Raw genomic sequence first — 22216 nt, 5'->3', positions numbered from 1 at the left:
CCTGCTAGGAAGAACTGAAGCAATATCAGGGAATTAAGGTAGTCAGACAATGGTTAAAAGCCTGGCTCTGGAATTCAGGAGACTGGCCTTTGTGGCTTCACTTTTCCTGTTATGTGAGCTTGCCCTGCGCCTCCGTGTCCCCACCTGCACAGCCTACAAGAGATAACACCTGAACAATTCTTGGGGCACACAAGTTCTGACAAAAGGAGTGCTTACCAGATGCAACTCTTCTTATTTTGCTGCTAATTATTAATTTTAAAAATGCCTAGCAATTTAATCATGGTGGTTTAGTCACTAAGTTGTGTCCAACTCTTTGTGACCCCATGGATTGTAGCCCACCAGGCTCCTCTGTCCATGAGATTTTCCAGACAAGAATACTGGAGTGGGCTGCCATTTCCTTCTCCAGGGGATCTTCCCGACCCAGCGATAGAACCCGGGTCTCCTGCATTGCTGGCAGATTCTTTACTGACTGAGCCACCAGGGAAGCCCAATCGGGTCATAGTGGATACAAATAAGTATAACTTAGGTGACAATATGACAAAACTATGGCAGTAATACCACAAACTGCCTGTGTCCCCCACAGGCTGCTTTCAAGTCGCACAAGCTGCTAGCATTGTACTATATACATTTCCAGCACAGTGAGTTGCTCTAGAAACTCTAGGTTATCGAACTAGAAGGGAGGACTGAAATGAGAAATGAGACAGGCACTAAAATCTTCCTTGGGAGACCACCTGAGATATGGGATCACTTAGGATTTCCAAAGACTCAAACATAGCACACGCATGAGGCCCTGGAACATTTGAGAGCTTCCCAGAGAAACAGTTATCATCCACTGGCACTGGATACAATCAAACTTAGAGAATTCCTTGTAAAGACACTGACGTGCACCATTACTGTCAAGCCTGAGCATTTCCAAGTTTGAAAAATCACATAACCAACTTGTCTTTTGTAAAAAAAAAAAAAAAAAATTCCTTAACAATTTTTTTCCCATTTGTGTAGAGACCTGGAGAAAAGTGTCACATCCCAGCAGCAGCAGAAGGCAAGACGAAACAAATTTCCTACAGAAGCTTCGACAAACTGAATCATAAATGTTCTGCATCAATAACATTAATCATAGGAAACTGTCCCAATTCTGCCATATTCCACTTCAAGACCATAGCTTTTCCATCAATCACCACTGCCCTGGAGACGTGCCTAACATTTTAACAGTGCACGACAGACCACGTGTCCTCACTTTTCTACAAAAGTCTGTACTACAAAAAACGATCTTACTGTCTCTACAAATCATCTGAACATTCAAAAATTTCAATAGCTTAATATCCAAGCTGTATACATCAGATTATCTCTTGTACCTGGAATTGACAGAAAAATCCTTCATCACACCCTGTCTTCAAAAGTGAGTTCAGGAAAGACAGTAAAGAATTCCAGTTACTAAACTTGTTAGATTCGGCTCGAGAGAGAGACAGCATGTGTTGTTCTCTGTATGATATGCCATATCTGCACAACTCCAGTGAACACAGAAAACCATGACACATCACGGTAGCAGCGTCATGGGGACTGAACAGTGGATTTATTTATTAGAGCGCATAAGTGACCAGCTGGTATATAAAGCACCAACTGCCAAGTCAGCCTTCCCTCAGATGGAGAGTGGAAAGACGTTGTGGCTGTGGGAGTCAGATAGGTCTGCCTCTAACGGCCCCCTTTCCTTAAGCACGTAACACCTGTGTGATCTCAGTTTCCCCAACTCTGGAAAAAAGGCAACAATGCATCCTTCCCAGACTTCACACGGGAAGTGGAGAAGGTGACCAACACGAGAACAGAAGATGCCACCTGATGTATAAAGGAATGATGGATTGGGCAATCCATTCCCCATGTCCTAGCAGATGTCACTTAACCAGCCTCCATGCCTTCTATTTCTGTTATGGATGTGTAAATATACACGTTTACATGTTTCTATCGGGGTTACTCCGGTGGCTCAGTGGTAATGAATCTGCTTGGCAATGCAGGAGATGCAGGTTCGATCCCTGGGTCAGGAAGATCCCCTGGAGAAGGGACTGGCAAGCCACTCTAGTATTCTTGCCTGGGAAATCCCATAGACGGAGGAGGCTGGTGGTGGCTGGTGGTCTCCAGTCCACGGGGTCGCAAAGAGTTGGACAGGATATAGCAACTGAGCACAGCACAGTATGTATATTTCTATTGTGATGGATTTAACCACTGAAATGCATGCATAAGCAAATTTGTATATGTATATGCACTTGTGCTTTTATATATAAAATAAGTGACTCTTGCTCTTTGATCTTCAAATATTTTCTTTGGATAACAACTTTTCTTTCCTGTTTTGTTTCTGGATTTGGATGTCAAGATCAAAAGCAACCCAGCTCCCTTCCCAACCCGCTACCCAAATCCCCAAATTCTCATGAAAGTAAAAGTGTTAGTCACTCAGTGGTGTCCTGACTCCTTGCAACCCCATGGACTGTAGCCTGCCAGGCTCCTTTGTCCATGGAATCCTCCAGGCTAGAATACTGTGGTGGATTGCCATTACCTTCTCCAGGGGACCTTGCGGACCCAGGGATCTAAAGCAGGTCTCTTGCATTGCAGGCAGTTTATGATCTGAGCCACCAGGAAAGCCCACCCCCACCTCGCCAATCTCTCTCATACTTGTTAACTAAGAAGTCATTCGTTTTGAAGCAACATGCTATTATTTCTTTTCCATACCTTAAATCAGAGGAGAATCTCTCAGAGTAAAATGTTTATTTCGAGCTCTTACCTAATAAATCCATGGAAGATAAGACAGTTATCAGACACCAGTCATTTCTGTAATTCTACCCCCAAAGTGCTCAGCACACACAGCTTTTCTGTTGCAATCAGCTCTCAACACCTCAAGTATATGTCAGAGGAATTCTTGAGCCCATCAACTCACCCGAGCTCCTTACTTATTCTAATTTACCCTCTTGAATTTTATTTCCTCCCTCAGAAGAAAAAAGAAGCCCATCTGCTAGAAGGAAATATTTGTGGCCAACATGACAAAAGTGGAATCCTTGCTTCCTAACAGCTGTGAATCAAAACAGGAGTGACTGAAATTAACTGCATTGTGCTCTGGAGCAGATGTGCGCTCAGATACTGACTCAAGCTCTTTTGTTTCTAGGCACCCTGTGTAAATCATCCATAGGCAGCACAGTGGGTCATAGTCTCACCTCACTGTTATTCATGCTAATTCTTAATGTTCCTGAATTACTGCAGACTTCAAAATTCTTTAAAAATAAAAAGTTTAGGATCTTTTTTTCCCCCCCAAAAGAGAGATTCTGAAAGTTGCCAATCACTCACTACAAGTCTTGACTAAACAGATGGGTTTTGACATGTCTGGTTTGATTTTAAATGCAAACATGTCAATTTATGCTCTGGCACAGGTTCTTCTGTCTCTAAATCTTTTTTGGGGGGGGGGTATAGAAGGTTTTTTAAGTTTTGTTTTCTAAATTCAGTTGTTTCTATATTAGCAATAATGCCAACAGAGATCTCATCACAGAAACAGCTATATAATCTCTCTATTTTAATCTAGTGGTCTTAAGTAATTTTAAATTGTGAAATGAAAATATTTCCTGCCATATCAATAAACAAGAAATGCCACAGCCATCAGCGATTTCTAGCCTCCAGATGTGAATGAGGGCTCCCAAAACTGAGATCCAGTGGATGCTACCACCCCATAAGGTGTTTGCTGAGGAGCTGGGGGAGTGCAAGAGGCAAGGTGAACAAGGAAATAGGATTAGCCCCGGAAGCTGAGATGCATATGAAAGGAATGGATTCAGTGAGCCCAGAGGCTTGCACCTTCCCATACATAGAATGCAAAATTCCTTAACGTGGTACCTGATCTTTGATGTTCAGACTGCCTACTCCCTTTGTTGCAAACTTATATACAGCCTGACTTCCCCTCCTGCCTCCTTGGAGCATATTTCTGACAACTCCCGAGATGCTGTCTCCAGGGCTCGGAGGGCTAAACATTCCCACCAAATAAAGTAACTCTCTACCTTCAGCTTGTGACTATATTTGTTTAGTCAAGAAAATCATTACTAAAAACTCAACAAAATAAACTCCAAGTGAGAGAAGAGACACAAGCAATTGAAGTTACACATTTATATGAATGTAAAGGTACCAAAAAAAAAAGTCAGGCTTGCTGTCCTGGTGACTCTGTACTCAATAAGTATGTATTATGTTCCTACAGCCAGAACTAGCAAGTAAGAGGCACTTGACCTCTATTTTTTGTTCTTGCTCCCATGAGAGACATTGGGAATCCACTGTGCTCCTTCTGCCATCACTGCCTTCCAGATGCACCAGACTCCCTGCAGTGCCCCTGTGAGATATGGTTCGGGGAAGCGCACTGATGGAAACCGCCCACCCTGGCCAGGCACCACAGTAAACATCTGCTAAGCTCCTGCTAAGGAACATGGAACTAATAAGCCACCACCCACCGGAAGAGTTCAGGAAAGGTCAAAAGGAGACACCACATGTCCGACCACCTCCCAGAATCCTTCTCTCCGGCATCCATCTTGGCTGAACAAGGCGGGCACCACCACGAAGGACTCAGAGTCAGAATGGTTTGCTAAAGACAACCCGGAAATTAATCCCATCACCAATAAAATCTCCTGCTTTGTCAGCACATGTGTCTCCTCGGACAATTCATTTCCAAGTGTTAGACAAGAGCCCAGTTTTGGGCCCGGGAAGGGGTCCCCCTTCCTGTAAAAATATTACCTTAACATCAAATACTAAATTATCCAGTTACAAAGATGGAGTGTGCACAAACGAAATGACTTGAGAATGTTCTAAGCAAAACGTCAAAATACGTAAGATGATAGATTACAGGATAATTACTCAATTATTGAAAGAGCCTGTTTGTTTTATTCCAGCATGGAGCAGCGTTGTTTTGGGGTTGTTTATGTCCATAGAGCATTTTAGTTCTAGTGGTAATTCTATAGTAAGCCTTTTTTCACGGTAATATATTGAATTTATTATTTTACTTTAAATGATTAAATATGCAGTACAATTTTAAAACGGCAAAATTAAAATCTGTTCAATTACAGCACTGTATTTCAAACCCACAGATATGGGAATTCTACAGAAGTCTGAAGAATTGGGTCCACCTGAAAACAATGGCCAACAGAGAATGGGAAAAACAGTTTCTATCACAAATCAGAAGCTCTTGTATAAAATCTTTTTTTACTGCACTCTAAACTCTGTGTTAGGAGCTGCGCCTTGAAAGTAACCCACTATTTATTGGTTCTCCCCTTTTCTTCTAAGACATCTTTTTCATAGGTGGAAGATAGGAAAGTCTATGTGCTTAACTCTGAGAATATGCCTCTAGACAGCTCTCTCTGCTTTACAATTAGTATCATTCTTTCCCAAATTCTAGGTTAACTTCCATCTTCATTATAGGTGTTGTAGTTCGTTGTTCTTTTTGAGTTTCTGGGTATTTTAGTGAGAGATAGGCAAAGGCTGCCAGAGAAATGCTCACAGCCCCGGTCAGTGGCTGTATGCAGTCTGAGCTTAGAAAGCAATTACTGAATGAAAAACTGCATGAGTGAAGTTTCAAAAGCAGAGACAGATCTCTGCATAGCAGAGCAGACAGCCGACAACTTGGTATGATTAGAAAGGTGCTGAAAAAACTGCCTTTACTCCTTGATCTAGTAGATGTTATAGAGTTCCTGGGATTCTTACTTTATGAAAAATTTGTATTTGGGCTCCAAATGTTCTGTTGTCATTTTGTTTGCTGTGTTTTTTGGTAAAATATATGTGTGTGTGTGAAAGTGTTAGTCACTCAGTCTTGTCGGACTCTTTGCAACACCATGGACTGTAGCCCACCAGGCTCCTCTGTCCATGGAATTCTCCAAGCAAGAATACTGGAGTGGGTTGCCATTCCCTTCTCCAGATTCTCTTCTCCAGGGGATCTTACCGACCCAGGGATCAAAACCAGGTCTTCTGCATTGCAGGCAGATTCTTTACTGTCTGAGCCACCAATAAGGTCCCCAGGGAACCCATATATATATATATATATATATATATATATATATATATATATATATACACATACACACACACACACACACACACACACACACACACATATATACATATACATATATATATATATCTCCAAATTTACCATTTTAACTATTTTAAGTGTATAGTTCTGTGACATATATATTCACATTAATGTGAATCATCTCTTTATTAAAAAAAAAACAGATTAAGTATCCTTTTCTTCTGATCAATAGCGAGATGATGCACATAATTCTGTAAAACTCTGAGTTGCCCTCTCCCTCAAATAAGACACAGAGATTCAAAATCAACATGGAACATGGGAAGAGAAGAACTTGGAGATTGATAAGATTTTTGTCTTTGAATAAGGATCCAAAAATTTAACTGAGGCTTAAAGGAGGTAAAAATGTTGGCTGGAGGCATTGAGAGTTGAGCATTATAGTGTCCAGAAATGAAGAAAGATAGATTAGAGGAAAAATTGGAAATAAACTCACATTTGTTGGCTTTTTAAGCAAATGCTGTCACAAAGATCTCTCTCCCAACTTTCTCCAGCAATCCATCAGCAGCCCTATTTTTACATCTAATTTTGACACAGAAAAGTCACAGTACATGCCCAGAACAAATAAGGAGGAGCATTTAGATTCAAGACCTTATTGTTAGATTCCCACTTTTATGTTTATTAAACCCTGCTCTATTGTCATCGCATAAGAAGACTGACATCCTTTAAATGAAAAATAAGCATCTATAGACATTTGTTTCCTATATCAACTGACAGTTACCCCCCGATCTCTTCTTCTCTCCTTTGTCCCACTCTTTATTCAAGAAGCTGGGCCACTTTGTATTCATTTCCTTTGGGGAGGAATGTGACAATGCAGAAAAATGAGGAAAAACAGACAATCTCTTTGACTTTTGTGAATCAATATCTAGGATATGAAGAAACAAATTGGGTTACCAAAACAAAACAAAAAGAAAATACCATGATTAAGATCATGGTTTCTCCTTACCCAATCTAAAACACCATTCTCTCCATCTAGACAACTTAGACTAGAAATAGGGAAAAGAGTAGAGTGAAAGCAAGGATAACAAAGAATCAGATTCCTGGCCCCCTGGCCAGGCCTGGGAGATGGTAGAAACCTCAGCTGACATGGGGGAAGAGTAGAAGGAAGATCTGATCCCTCCTTCCATAAGGGAGAGCCCTATGAGAAGGGCACCGTTCTTCTTTCAGCCCTTTTCTTTCAGGATTTTATACACCTAGCATTCCCACCCACATTCTTGGTGCTCTAACATAGCATGCAAGCCAGTGAAAGAGCCCTGTGCTCTAACTAGCACCATGGACAGAGCAGGAACCGCATGACTCAAAAGCTTTGCAGACCCAGCCATTTGTGGGTCCATGTTGATGCCACAAAGAGGACCACACAGGACACCAGGTTTCTCCTTGATGCCAGAGTAGACAGGTGACACTGGGGACCACATGGGGCCCTGCCCCATCCCCATAAAAACCCAGGAAAAAGGAAAGAGAACCCCAAATACATCAATATCATTTCCTCCCACCACCCTGATAGAATAGATATCTAAAATAAAAATTTAAAGACAGAAAATGGCTATTTTTGCATATTTTAGTTTGTGCAATGATCATATCTACTATACAATACTTTAAATGTAACTCAGTATACTGAAATATTACAGACAGACAGCATAAACTGTTAGCTGTGAGTGTCTAGTACACCAACACAAATATTTCAAGGGAAATTTTTTTTTTGTACAGTCTGTTGAGATACTGAAAGTCGCTTGTAGTTCTGTAAGTGTGGAGAATGGAAGTTGAGGGTAGGGCAGAGGGTTGGGGCAGGAACTTATCTAATCATAAATGAAAGTGAAAGCTGCTTAGCAGTGTTGGACTCTTTGCGACCCCTTGGACTAGACATGGAATTCTCCAGGCCAGAATACTGAAGTGGGTAGCCTTTTCCTTCTCCAGCTGATCTCCCCAACCCAGGAATCAAACCAAGGTCTCCTGCACTGCAGGTGGATTCTTTAGCAGCTGAGCCACCAGGGAAGCCCAAGCTGATCTAAATGGAGGCATTCTCTAGCAGTCTACGGCAAAATGACAGGAAGACAGCACACAATGAAAATGGAGAGCTGTAACTCTATAGGTATAGCCCCAGTTATGTATTCTGCTGTTTGATTAGACTTCATCTGGAACAGTATACGTAGATGTGGGGGAGAAAGGGAAAGCATTAATTATTCCAAATGCCACCTCCCCATATATGTTACTAATACCACCCCAATCTCCCCAATCTCCTCACTCTCATCATACCGCTGTAGTCTAATTAATAATGTTTTCTTTTTTTTTTACACTGGCCTACACTACTATTTGGGGCTTCCCAGGTAGTGTACTGGTTAAGAATCCACCTGGGCTTTCCTGGTGGCTCAGATGCCAGCAATTCAAGAGACCTGGGTTCGATCCTGGGATCAGGAAGATACCTTGGAGAAGGGAGTGGCTACCCACTGTAGTATTCTTGCCTGGAGAATTCCATGGACAGAGGAGCCTAGGGTATTATAGTCCATGGGATCACAAAGAGCCAGACATGAGTAAGTAACTAATACTTCTCCTTTTTTTTTCACTTTCAGGCTATAATTTAGGGCTTCCCAGAGAGCACAGTGGTAAAGAATCCATCTGACTAGCAGATCCAAGGAGTTTGACCCTTGGACCTGGAAGATCCCTTGTAGGAGAAAATGGCAACCCACTCCAGTATTCTTGCCTGAAAAATTCCATGGACAGAGGAGCCTGGTGGGCTATAGTCCATGGGACCACAAAGACTCAGACACGACTTAGCGATTAAACAGCAACAGCAAAATTTTAAATTAGTTAGACCTGCATCACTTTCTACAGTAGAATCTCTCTCTTTCCCCTGTTTACACTCTAATTCACTATAGATGGAACTGTCCACAGCAGTAGAAAAACTTCCCTTTTCTGTTTGAAAGACCCCCTTTTAAAGTCCTGGATCCTGTTAATTTCTGATAGAAAATAACTTCTAACATTGGTGGACAGCTAGAATGTCAGTGAGCCTGCTTTGGGTGGCGTGTTTATAAAATCGTGTTATCGTTTCCTCCTGTGACCTGTCATAAAACGTGACATAACGCAACGTGACAGCCCCAGTTTTCAGGATGGCATCTTGTGCTCTGCTTTCAAACTCCACCGTTTCAGTTACCCAACAGAAGTTGGCTGACCTCAGTGGAGCAGACGGGGAACTGTTAACAGGTTGCCAACTCTAAATGAGTGTGGAGCAGCTTAGCATATCTCTAGAATAATTCCTTTAAAACACAGTTAATCATCATTTCACATATGTCCTCAGTGAAGTATATTTTCTTTTACTTATAGCAGGCATTTTGTTGAAACCTGTCTTTTCAAGCTCACAGACAAAGACAAATCATTAAGATCTCTGACGTAAGCAAGGGCTCATAGGCTGGATAGAGTAAAGGTCTAGAAGATAGACAAAATCAAGCTTGAGACTAAAAGAGGACATTGTTCCTTCAACCAAATTCATGAAAGTAGACATTGTTTAAAAACAGTAACATCATTTTTACCTCCCATTACCGGGAACAAAGTAATAAGATCCCAAACCTCAGTAGTTCACTGAATCTCAGATGACCTGAAAGTTAAGACCCATCACTATTTTATGTAATTTAGGAAAATATACTTTTTTTAAAACTATGACATGCTATCAGTTATAAGAGCCTGATTTCACAAATGTTACAACACAAAAATGCATTCTTTTATTTCTTTTAGGCTTCCCTGGTGGCTCAGAGGTTAAAGCGTCTGCCTCCAATGCGGGAGACCCAGGTTCAATTCCTGGGTTGGGAAGATCCCCTGGAGAAGGAAATGGCACCCCACTCCAGTACTCTTGCCTGGAGAATCCCATGGACGGAGGAGCCTGGTAGGCTACAGTCCGCGGGGTCGCAAAGAGTCAGACACGACTGAACAGTAATGTCATTTTTACCTCCCGTTATCGGGAACAAAGTAATAAGATCCCAAACCTCAGTAGTTCACTGAATCTCAGATGACCTGAATGTTAAGGCCCATCACTATTTTATGTAATTTAGGAAAATATACTTTTAAAAAAACTATGACAGGCTATCAGTTATAAGAGCCTGATTTCACAAATGTTACAACACAAAAATGCATTCTTTTATTTCTTTTAAGATAACATTTGTTATTTGAATTTGCACTAGTTATTTCTTGTAAAAACAAAATTACTTCTCAATCTGAGGATAGTTTTTCAGTTTTATTGCTGTGCAAAATGTGACATTAACTCTTTTTCCGTTTTATATCTCATTTCCACCAAAGCAATCTTTAGGGCAATGGAATTAAAACAATAGAGAAAGTCCTGGCTAGGGAAGAAATCCCTGTTCTCTGCCAATGCTTGCCTTCATCTGTGCCCAAACCACAGAGACTACTTTAAAAGAACCCAGAAAAAGTTCGTTATTTCATATTTTTATTCTTAAGGGGCGGCACCCTTGACACTGAGGCAGGAGACAGATGGGCTCCAAGCTAGACATTTACTATCAGCCTACTGTTTACATTTCCTAAGGAAGGATGCAGATATTTATAATCAGCCTTTTGTTTGTACTTTGAGATGGAAATAACAACAGAAACAGGATGCATAGCTGGGTTCTGTCTCCTGTGAACACTTTAACATAACAGTTATGGCAGGGACAGAGGGGCTAAACCCTTTTGGAGTAAAAGATCAAAAGGTCACATATTCCCCTTCCTTGGGGAAGACAAGGGAGACACTGCACATGCACAGAGAGGTGCCTTGGGAGCCAAAAAGAGAGGACACCATGCCAAATATGTGATGCCGAGCCCCAGCTCCCCCAGAGGACTCTGGGCTGGAATCCATCTTGGGTAAAAGGTGTGCATACATGTCAGGGAAGATCCTAGGGCAGGGCAGGTATGGACAATGAAGCAAGATAATTGGCCAGAGGTAAACAAAGACCTGGAAGACTCGCCCTGTATAAATGATTTAATAGCCTTTTTACTGCACTCATCTTCTTCAGGGGGACGCCTATACCCTTTTCTCTCCAGGTACGTGTCTCTGCCTTGCTTCTGTCTTCAACTGTTTCTCTGTGCACTCTTCCACTTGTACTGTGTCTCTAATGATAAATTTTGTACCTATTTTTATAGTCTTTGCCTCCTTGAAACACTCTTGCTTTCAAATGAGGGTAAGAGCCAGGGGAACTTCTAGCCTTTGCTGGTCAGTGGCTAGGATTCCTAGTTTTCATCCAGGCTAAGAATCTTGCTTTTCAAGATCTTACTGCTTACTGCTGTCTCTCCAATATCGGCTCTGGAGACCTAGAAATTCTGCCAGTGCAGGCAGACTATGGTGCCCATATCAGAAGGTGGTGGGCAGGGGGGCGGAAACAGTTGGCAATGCCATCTTGTTGTTTTTACTGATCAGAGTAGCCATAAGCTTAAAGAGAGCCACTGAACTACAAATATGAAAATAATAATAACAATATCAGATTTGTCACTGGAGTATTGAGGAGTAAATGCTTGTAACATTTTATTGCAAACAATAAAGACACTTGGGATTTGAAGGTGGAACTGGTAGTCGCCACCAGACTCCACTAAAACAAGATGTAATGTGCAAGATCATTTTTGACACCAGTATCTCCTTTTGATAAGGCAGAGAATCAAGGCCAATGAAGTCAAATCGAAAAGGACGTGAATTTAGGTTTTTTTTTTTTTTTTTATGCAATCCATTGCTCAGAAGTTGCTTTTGTAGAATTTTATACCTTATAATGCTACTGGGCTTCCCTGTGGCTCAGATGGTAAAGCATCTGCCCACAATGCGTTAGACCCTGGTTCAATCCCTGGGTCGGGAAGATCCCCTGGAGAAGGAAATGGCAACCCACTCCACTACTCTTGCCTGAAAAACTCCATGGATCGTCTGCTGAGAGGCCTGGTAGCCGACAGTCCATGGAGTTGCAAAGAGCTGGACACAACTGTGTGACTTTCACTAATGCTACTGCTTAAAGTGACCATGTTTTAATCCCTATGCTGAGCCCTATACATGTATTATATAAGTCATCTCTTTTAGTTATTTTTAAAATGTTTCAATACTACTATTAATAACAGAAATATGTAACTGTGCATTATACGTCAAAAAATTTTATATCTTAAAATAGGTTTTCTTTCTTTTGTCCTGTATTTCTAGAGAAGTAGTATTTTTCCCTTTGTAAGTATCCTATGGATACTTGATATCTTTGATAAGGCATACCCACTTGCAATACAATGCCTGCATTAAAAATACATTACCTTATAATTTGATAAAAAAAAATAGTTGGGGTTGCAAATGTGCTTTTATGATGTTCTTCTTCTTTTTTTTTTTAATGCAAAGATTCCCAATCCTCCTACCAACTAAACTGTTCTGGTCATGAAACATTACCTTCTCAGCATGTGGTATGCCCATCAGCAGAAAAGTAGTAAAGAAGAACAGACTAACTTTATTTATTACATTTCCATTGCCTACAAAGCCATTTACTTAATGGATGAGACTCATTAGCAGTCCAACCACAATATAAAGAATACAATGATGTGTTTCATAGGTTCATTAAAATAATATTTCAAAGGAGTCATTAGAAAAGAAGCTAAAGATTCAACAGACAGTAAGTTGCCTGCAAATAAATGAGATGGAAACATGTTTTCAAGTAAGTTAAGAAACATGTTTACAAATATATTACAGCCATTAAAAAAGGAAGCATCAACTTAGCAAGTGCTGGGGGGACAATTACTCATGCAATTTACAAAAAAAACAAAACTAACACTTTCATATCAACATTTATTATGGATGCAAAGGGCTGTAGGTATTAAAAAAAAAAGTGTCTGAAGAAGGAAAACTCATTCTATAGCCCCAAGATGATTCTCCTGGTTGAAGCAAAATTTAAAACATCCAATCCCTGTTTTGAACTCGCTACTGTATTTTTGTGTGTGCATCTGTATTATTTATCCCCAATCTGCCTATCTTTTAATTAAAAAAAAAAAGAAAACCATAATAATTAACAAAATGGATAGTCCTGTCAAGACAGAACCTACACCAAGAAAACCTGTGCTTATTTATACCTTTGCATTCAAAAACAGTTCTTTAACCATGCCTAAGGGTTATGTTCAGCAAATGAATGGATGATTGAAGGAAAGAGCAAAACAATTACTTAAGAGGAGTTTTTAGGTTAAGCTGTTAATTACTGTTGTTTGATAGGCTTTTTTTGATCCAATATTTCCACCTTTAAGCAAATAATCATGTTTTATACCGTATATTGCCAGTAATGTTGAAGTCCTTTCACACAAAATAGTGTCGAAGTTTTCACTAAAATCATAGCGTCTATATTAAAAGAAACAATTTCAAAGGAAATCACGTCTAGATTTTTTCACAAATACAAAGATGTATGGTACAACCGCTAAAGAAAAAAGGATTGTAGCTATTTATTAACTTCCAGTCTTTGAAACGGCTAGGTTTTCTAGTTCTACAAAGGGCAAAGACTGTATTATTCCCTCTCACAATGTGTTTCTTAACAAACTCACTTACAAGCCCCTGCAAAAATCAGGCATATTCTTTACTGCTCAGTCACAGCTCCGGCTGACCCCTGGGACTTCTAAAGGTTTAACTAGGTAGCCCTTACTCCAAGAAGGCTTCCTTGATGACTCAGTCCCTTTTCTCACTACTTCTTTAACACCCTGTGTTACCTCTATTATTTCACTTTATGCCTTGTATGATTACCTCTTTGGGCAACTATCTTACCCACGAGAGTAATTTCTATTTGAGATGAGGGAACATGGCTCTCATATTTGTACTTTCAGCATGTGCTTTGACCATAGTAGGTGCTCAGTAAATGGGAAGTGAAGCGTAAATAAATGAATGCCAATACCCAAGACTGTGCCAGAGCTAAGGGAAGCCACTTAACTATGATAAGAAAAAATAAGCTTGGATAATGCAAGGGAAAATATACTGAGAACTTTGAAAACAGTAAACCTGTTGGCAGTGAGCCTGAGGCAGGGGGTCTTCAAAGATAAAAGATTCAAACAGAACAATAGTAAGCTAAGAATTCTACAACCTAATACATGTTGAAATTGTAAGAAATATTATAGGCACCCATATACCCAGATGTCATTTTTTCATTCCTTGCTTCAAGCAATAAATGCATATCATTGTTGTTCAGCCGCTGAGTCCTGTCTGATCATTAACTCATATCAAATGTAAAGAGTTGTGCCTTTCTAAGAACATTTCTTCTTACATTCTGTCTTTTCTAGTTTTGTCACTTATCAGCAAAGAAGGGAGCTCCCTCTTGTCCCAGTGGCCTTGCAACTCAGTGAGGAAGATTCAGTTCTCCAATCTCACCCCCTTTGGAGATCAGTTCCTTAAAATGCAAGAGATGATTTGCCAGACAGTCTCGATTTTCAGCTGAATAACTGTGGTTTGTATAGAGGGCAGTCCTTCACGTTTATTTCAGTGGTTTAAGAGGATAAACTTGAAACCATTCCTCCTGAAGAAACGTCAAGGTGATCTTAATGTTATTCTGCTACTCCTGCTATGACTCCTTCAGAGTAAGAACAATAAATAAAGTCAACTCTTTAGAAATGAGATGGGCAAAGGTAACAAAAAACACTACACAGAAAAATATTATTCCAGTAGTTGAAAAACAAAGGGGGAAAAAGGCTATCTCGATACACAAAAATTCACGTTAAAACAAGACATTAGATTCATTGTTAATATTACAAACTCTTTTTAAGTTAAGACACATACAAGGAAAAGAACATTCATGCAGTCATGGTGAGCCCGATAGCTTTTCTGAGGTAGCATGCAGCAAAAACCTGAACACATTGTATACATTTGTCCTAACTATTCTACTCCTTGGAAATCTAAGGAAGAAAGCAGATATCTAGAGGTTTATGTACTGGAATGGTTCAATCATGATCATGAGCTGGATTATCTAAATGTCCCATAGTAAATAATTGGTAATATCAAATATGCTATATGGTACAATGGCTACTATGTTATGAATAATAAAGGAGGCAAATGACATGCTCACAAATGGTGAGCAGAAGCAGGTACCAAACGCTGTTTAAAATACAATTTCCATTTTATTTTTAAAATGTATATATATAAATGCATAAGAAGATATATACATTAACATGCTATTTTCAGCTATGTGTGAAAAACAGACTTGCCAGTGACACTTTCTTATTTATAATTTTACTTGAAACTTTTCCTACCCAGGTATGTGTCAGCCCAGCTCCAGTTCAGTCACTCAGTCATGTCTGACTCTTTGTGACCCTGTGAACTGCAGCACACCAGGCCTTCCTGTTCATCACCAACTCCTGGAGTTTACTCAAACTTGTGCCCATTGAGTTGGTGATGCCATCCAACCATCTCATCCTCTGTTGTCCCCTTCTCCTCCTGCCCTCAATCTTTCCCAGCATCAGGGTCTTTTCAAATGAGTCAGTTCTTCACATCAGGTGGCCAAAGTATTGGGGTTTCAGCTTCAGCATCAGTCCTTCCAATGAATATTCAGGACTTATTTCCTTTAGGATTAGACTGGTTAGATCTCCTTGATGTCCAAGGGACTCTCAAGAGTCTTTTCCAACACCACAAGTTCAAAAGCATCAATTCTTCAGTGCTCAGCTTTCTTTGTAGTCCAACTCTCACATCCATACATGACTACTGGAAAAACCATAGCCTTGACTAGATGGACCTTTATTGGCAAAGTAATGTCTCTGTTTTTTAATATGCTGTCTAGGTAGGTCATAGCTTTTCTTCCAAGGAGCAAGCATCTTTTGATTTCATGGCTGCAGTCATACCCATCAGAGCCATAAAAAAAGAAAAACCCAAGGCATAGGAATAGAAAGCATAAAGTTCCTAGGACCTGCTAAGTAAAGATTCAGTTTTAATGTATCATCTTAGGTTCTGACAGAGGGTAAATCTCCCCAAAGCCCCAGGCCAACCAAACCTCAACAGTATTTCATTCTATAAGAATTAATTCATTTTCACAAAGGATGTGAAGAAACAGGAAAAGTATAGATACTCAGGATCCAATACCAGTTAAACCACTTTCACCAAATTCAATTACAATAATAGGTCCATGTAGAAGAGCAAAAGTTCAAGTCATTTAGCATTACAGAGGATTAGCTCATTGATGAGTGAATATGAAAAACAATTCCAAATTTAAAACCAGTAATTCAATCTCACTTTTAAATGTCAGCAGATACAGTTTCCTCAAATTAAGCAGGTCCAACTGTTGGTACCCTGATTCTGTTTAACTCTGCTAAATATATATATCATTGTGCACTTTATTCTGGTTATTCTTTGGTATTTTGTTAGTGATTATAAAATTGGATTTAACTTTGATGACAGCATTGGCATGGTAAGGGCAGACGGCCCTATGGCCTTTTTCAGTCCTGTGGATCTGTGATTGGTTATACTTAAATGTCCCCACTAATCTTATGTTTGGGCTTCCCTGGTGGCTCAGACGGTAAAGCGTCTGCCTGCAATGCGGGAGACCTGGGTTCGATTCCTGGGTCGGGAAGATCCTCTGGAGAAGGAAACGGCAATCCACTCTAGCACTCTTGCCTGGAAAATCCCATGGACGGAGGAGCCTGATAGGCTACAGTCCGTGGGGTCACAAAGAGTCGGACACGACTGAGCGACTTCACTTTCAGTTTCACAATCTTATGTTTTAATTATACATCACTAATCTGTAAACTAAGATTTTAAAAAATTTTGAATCATAAATCCTTTTAGTTGTCAATGAATTATACTCTCTGCATCTGTTAAAAATTCAGCCAAAAAAATAATGGTAATATAGTCATTTTCTGTGTCACATAAAACGTGTAAATACACAGAGTAAAGGATTATTTGTTCTCAAAGGATATTGTATAATCTTCACTCACTTGTCATGTAACCCTGAAACAAAATGGTTACATTAATTGCCAAAATCAAGCTTCACTTCTCAATTTATAAGCTTTTCCATTTTATTCTATAAATTCTTAGCTGTCATGGACTCCGAAAATTATTACTGTCATCAATAGAAAGATTGGTATAGTGGGGCAGATGGCTGTCCTTTTATAGGCCAACTTAATGACTTGTTCTTATCTAATCTGTCATCTGTTATTTAGTTGTCATTATGAACTTTCTGAGTTTCATATCAATCAATTTTCCATGTTTACTAAACAGATGGCTTTATTTAAAAAAAAAAAATAAAGCAAAGCAAGAAAATGACACTAAATGATAAAAAAAAGAAAAAAACTCCAAAGGCTACATACACTTTCTAGTGTGTCTAAATAAAATTAAAAATCGCTATTAAGAAAATGTATATTTCAAACCAAAGTGAAATAGGTTTTAAAACTCAGTGGACATGCAAAGCCACAATCAGCAGCAGCTGTCTACAAGGAGAAAGAGTTATATAGAAATAGGGATAAGTTCTTCCAATTTTTATCAGAAACATTTAAAATCTATTCTGACAAATAAAAATGACAAATGTCAATTGATACAAATCATCAATTCAGAAGCTCTTTATGTGGCAATTCACAGGTGTATTTCCTTTGTTAGTAATCTTTTTTAGAGGGTAGGTTAATTACATAAATACTTTCATTAGTGAAAATTGTTCTTTATCTTTGCCATATTTAAGATTTTTTTTTTGTTTAATCATGAGGTTATTATCAAATAGACACCAAAGCTCAAGAAACATAAAGGTAAATTTAAATGGCTTGTATCAATGAAATTAGAGCTTAGACAGTAAGAAGTGGCACTGTGCCATGGAAGAGCACTGTTAGTTGAGGCTGTACTAGAGGAAACTTGATAGTTACAGGTGACTAAAATATATTATTGTGAAATAATCATTGCTATTTTTGTTCTTTCACTAAGTTGTGTCCAACTATTTGCAACCACATGGATGGCCGAACACCAGGCTTCCCTGTCCTTCACTATCTCCCAGAGTTTGCTCAAACTCAAGTCCATTGACTTGGTGATGCTATCCAACCATCTCATCCTCTGTCATCCCTCCTCCTCCTGCCCTAAATATTTCCCAGCATCAAAGTCTTTTCCAATGAGTTGGCTCTTCGCATCAGGTAGCCAAAGTATTGTATCTACAGCTTCAGCATCAGTCCTTCCAATGAATATTCAGGACTGATTTCCTTTAGGATTGACTGATTTAATCTCCTTGTGTTCAGGGGACTCTCAAGAGTTTTCTTCAGCACCACAGTTCGAAAGCATCAGTTCTTCAGCACTCAGCCTTCTTTATGGTCCAACTCTCACATGACTACTGGAAAAACGGTAACTTTTAATCTATGGACCTTTGTTCAGGAAAGTGATGTCTCTGCTTTTTTAATCGGCTGTCTAGGTTTGTCATAGCTTTTCTTCCAAGAGGCAAGCATCTTGGGGGTTACTATATCAGTAAACTTGTTACAGAACATAAAACAAAAAGGTCATTAAGTCAGGGGCAGAAACCTATCAGTGCTTACCCAGCCCTAGGGGCACAGTAGGTATTTAGTGAACACGGGCCACATAGGATGGATTATACCACAATACCAAGAAATCTCCCCCATAATTCCTCTTGAGAATTACTCAGCAGAGGCTTCACCACTTCACAGAACTGAGTAGACTGACTTGACTTTATCACACCTGGATGACAAAACTGAGAAAAGTAAATTACCCAGATACCTAATTGTTCTAAATATTAAAATATCTTTTCCTAAACTGGTGACAGCCTGCACCCCCATCTCCATAACAACCCATAGACACTCCTTCCTTAACCAAGGAGACAAGAAATTCTGGTGTTTATTACCTGGTCCTTTTCTTCTTGAAAAACGAGGAAAAAAACAGACAAACAAAAAATTCCAACCACTTGTAATCTATAGATAAAAGATACTGCCCCAGGCAGAGGAGGTTAAATAGAGTCAATATGCAGTGTGTAACTGGGTAATTATTTAGTATTTATTAAAGGCTTCCCTTGTAGCTCAGTCAGTAAAGAATCTTTCCACAATGCAGGAGACCTGGTGTCGATCCTGGGTTGGGAAGATCCCCTGGAGAAGGAAATGGCAACCCACTCCAGTATCCGTGCCTAGAAAACCTCATGGACAGAGGAGCCTGGTAGGCTGTGGTCCATGGGATCACAAAGAGTCAGGCACACTGAGCGACTAATACTTACTTGAAAAGTGAAGTCGCTCAGTTGTGTCCGACTCTTTGTGACCCCATGGACTGTAGCCTACCAGGCTTCTCCGTCCATGGGCTTTTCCAGGCAAGGGTACTGGAGTGGGTTGCTATTTCCTTCTTTTCTGGGAGGAATCAGGAATAACAAAGGATGGGTTCTTCAGGACGCAGTGGCAATGATTGAGTTCCTCTGGGCAATTATTGGGCCAGTTACCAAAATAAAGGAGGTAGCGATTTGAGGATCAAACAAATAAAGATGAGAAAAGCAACACAACATTATAGACATTAGCACTCCACTGGCCAAAACAAGAAAGAAAGGGTTAGGGAAGGCAGTTTTAATCCTCAGTGGCAGTGAACACAGAGCTTATTACTTTTGAAATAAATATTCTTATCACAACCCCTCCCGACCCCCAGAAACACTCAAGAGTGGCAGGAGGATAAGTCATTTTGAGGGCAGCAAGCTTTAATGTCACCTCCTACCTAACCTCACGTGGATCCACTCATGGGAGAGTCAAATCCAGAGGCCTATTTCATTACAGACCTCATTTAAAAAAATATCCTCCCTCCATTCTTAAAGCAAGTGACACAGGTCAGTTCAAGATCTGCAGCATCACACAGCATCTCAACCAATTTGCACACAAATCTCCTGACACGGTGCCCTGAATCTTCAGTTGAAACTGATTTATTTCTTAGAAGCTCAACACATGTCAAATATGAAAGCTTTTCTGCTTGAATTTTGGGAAGGGAGGGGCAGGACGTATTTTCATCTCCTTTTCTGATCAAATTAGTCTCCCTTACCATAGCTGTTTGTTTGTTTCTAGGCCTAATGATACTACCAGGTGTGTGCTGTGTACTCATCATAGAGAAGAAGGGGGCCTTCCTCCTCCCCACCACCTGCACAGTGTCTGGCATTTAAGTGTTAGATTAATCGCAGGAGAGAGGAGTAAATGGCATGCATATGTTACAGCGTATAGGAATACTTTACCATACAGGTGAATGAGGCTGAGCTCTTTTTCTATTCAATGGTACCTCCAGTTTTATGAATTCTTCCATGATACTATTTCTTCATTAATAAAATTTGCCTCAATCTGCCTTGCCCATAGGTTGTGATGGACGATCAACAGGGTAAGATATACAAAAGCCTAATGAGACTTTCATAAAAGCCAATGAAATATGGAACAAACCCATGCTTTTTTGACAAGAAGTTGAGCAACAATGACAATAACTATATGTAACAGAGCCTCAAAAGTACTTCAAGCCTCTCAGGAAGCTCTTTCAACTTACTCATGTTGGGTAACTCGATGAATCAAAACAATGTTTTGTCTAAATGTAGATGATGCTTAAGAGAATTAGGGTATGTATGTGCCAAGTTGCTTCAGTTGTGTCCCACTCTGTGCAACCCAATGGACTGTAACACACCAGGATCCTCTGTCCATGGGATTCTCCAGGGAAGAATACTGGAATAAATGGGTTGCCATGCCCTCCTCCAGGGGATCTTCCCAACCCAGGATCGAACCTGTGTCTCTTACGTCTTATGCATTGGAGAGTGGGTTCTTTGCCACTAGCGCCACCTTGGAAGCCCCAGAGAAGCAGGGTGGATAACAGGTAAAAGTCTTCAGGGAAGCTGATGTAAAGAAAACAGGTAGGAACCCCAGATTCCACTTGCCCATGAAAAAGGCTCACTATTTTCCTAAAGAAAGGCCAAGCAGGAGATGGGAAGAAGGGAAGAGAGTTGATAATGGTATTTATCCTCTCGTTCCTCCCTGGGAGGTCCCCTCTATCTGGCTTCCTCAATGGAAAGTCACAGTCTTCTCAAGGCAAGCTCCTCCCCACACCTTGATCCTTTGTGGTTTCAACACCAGCTCCCTCCCCTTGTCCCTTCGTGTCAAGAAATAACAGCTCTGTTATCACTGATTCCACTTTATACATTCTCTGTGGTTTCCCTACACTCAGTCCACAGCTGATAGTGCCCTTGTAAATAAACTCTTCAATTCATCATGATTTTGAATATGCCATCTGTTCCCTGTTGAGAACCCAACTGATAGAGCCTTGCAAATAGTACTTTTGGTCTAGGAGTGCCATGCCACCACTGTGCTCCAGACATGCTGAGCTTTTCTACATTGTCTGTGCATTCCATCCTGGTTTTAAGGTAAAGACTTGCCCACTCCTGACTGTCTGATTTTTCAAGACAGGTCTTTTAATCAAATCTCCTTTGATCCTACCATGGGTAGAATTAGGGGGTCCTTCTGTCATACTCTACGACTTTGACAACACATTATATTGCATGCATGTGGGGAATGGCTAGGCTAAGTCTCAACAGCTACCACTACACCTGATCCCCAGTAGATAAAAGCAAATGAGCACTGAATGCCTATACTGCTGTTACATATATTCTTCATACAGTTTTACTTGTTCAATCAAATGTTACTGGCAATCCATGCAGCAACATGGAAGCACCAAATACTGAGAGTTCTGAAACTGAGATCTTCTTGGGAACTCAAAATTCACCATAGATTCAAGATTTCTTTATTAAAAAACACATAGAGGAGGCAAGTAAGACATGCTTTGAATCTAAGCTTACAGGTTACACGTTTTCTTTAATAGCCTGATTTATTGAAAAAATATACGACAAACTGTTGAAAAATGAAGGTTTTTTTTCAGCAGTTACTGAGTTTTAGGGCTTTTTCCCCCCCACTATTTCACCTACTTTTTCACTATTAACATCATATATACATAAATATACATACATATATATTAAAATACTAGCTTATTTAGATTCACCTGAATAGCTTAGATTCATTAAAATAAACTGTTTTGTTAAGTAATATTTTCTCCTATCCCACAATTCATTTCTCATTTAGATTTTTCTAAGGAAGGCTATGTTACTGTCACAGACCCCTCTGTTCTGCTCTTAGAACTTAGAAGGTCATCTCTTATAGAGGAAAATGTCTGACACTTACATGAAGATCTGCAAAGATTTAGCATCTTTCTTA

General features: G+C 39.9%; 1 protein-coding gene and 1 non-coding gene across 27 annotated transcripts in view; one reads left to right on the top strand and one right to left on the bottom strand.

The window, feature by feature from the left end:
• The window catches only part of FHIT (fragile histidine triad diadenosine triphosphatase), a 1535374-nt gene that overhangs the window by 650239 nt on the left and 862919 nt on the right, over positions 1 to 22216 (bottom strand). The gene's annotated exons all lie outside the window — the stretch shown is intronic.
• Positions 9815 to 9886, top strand: TRNAW-CCA. The gene has a single exon. It is a non-coding gene; the product is annotated as a tRNA-Trp (tRNA).

Source organism: Bubalus bubalis, chromosome 21, assembly GCF_019923935.1.
Source record: "Bubalus bubalis isolate 160015118507 breed Murrah chromosome 21, NDDB_SH_1, whole genome shotgun sequence".
NCBI lineage: Eukaryota > Metazoa > Chordata > Mammalia > Artiodactyla > Bovidae > Bubalus > Bubalus bubalis.
This window is presented reverse-complemented; position numbering and strand designations above follow the sequence as displayed.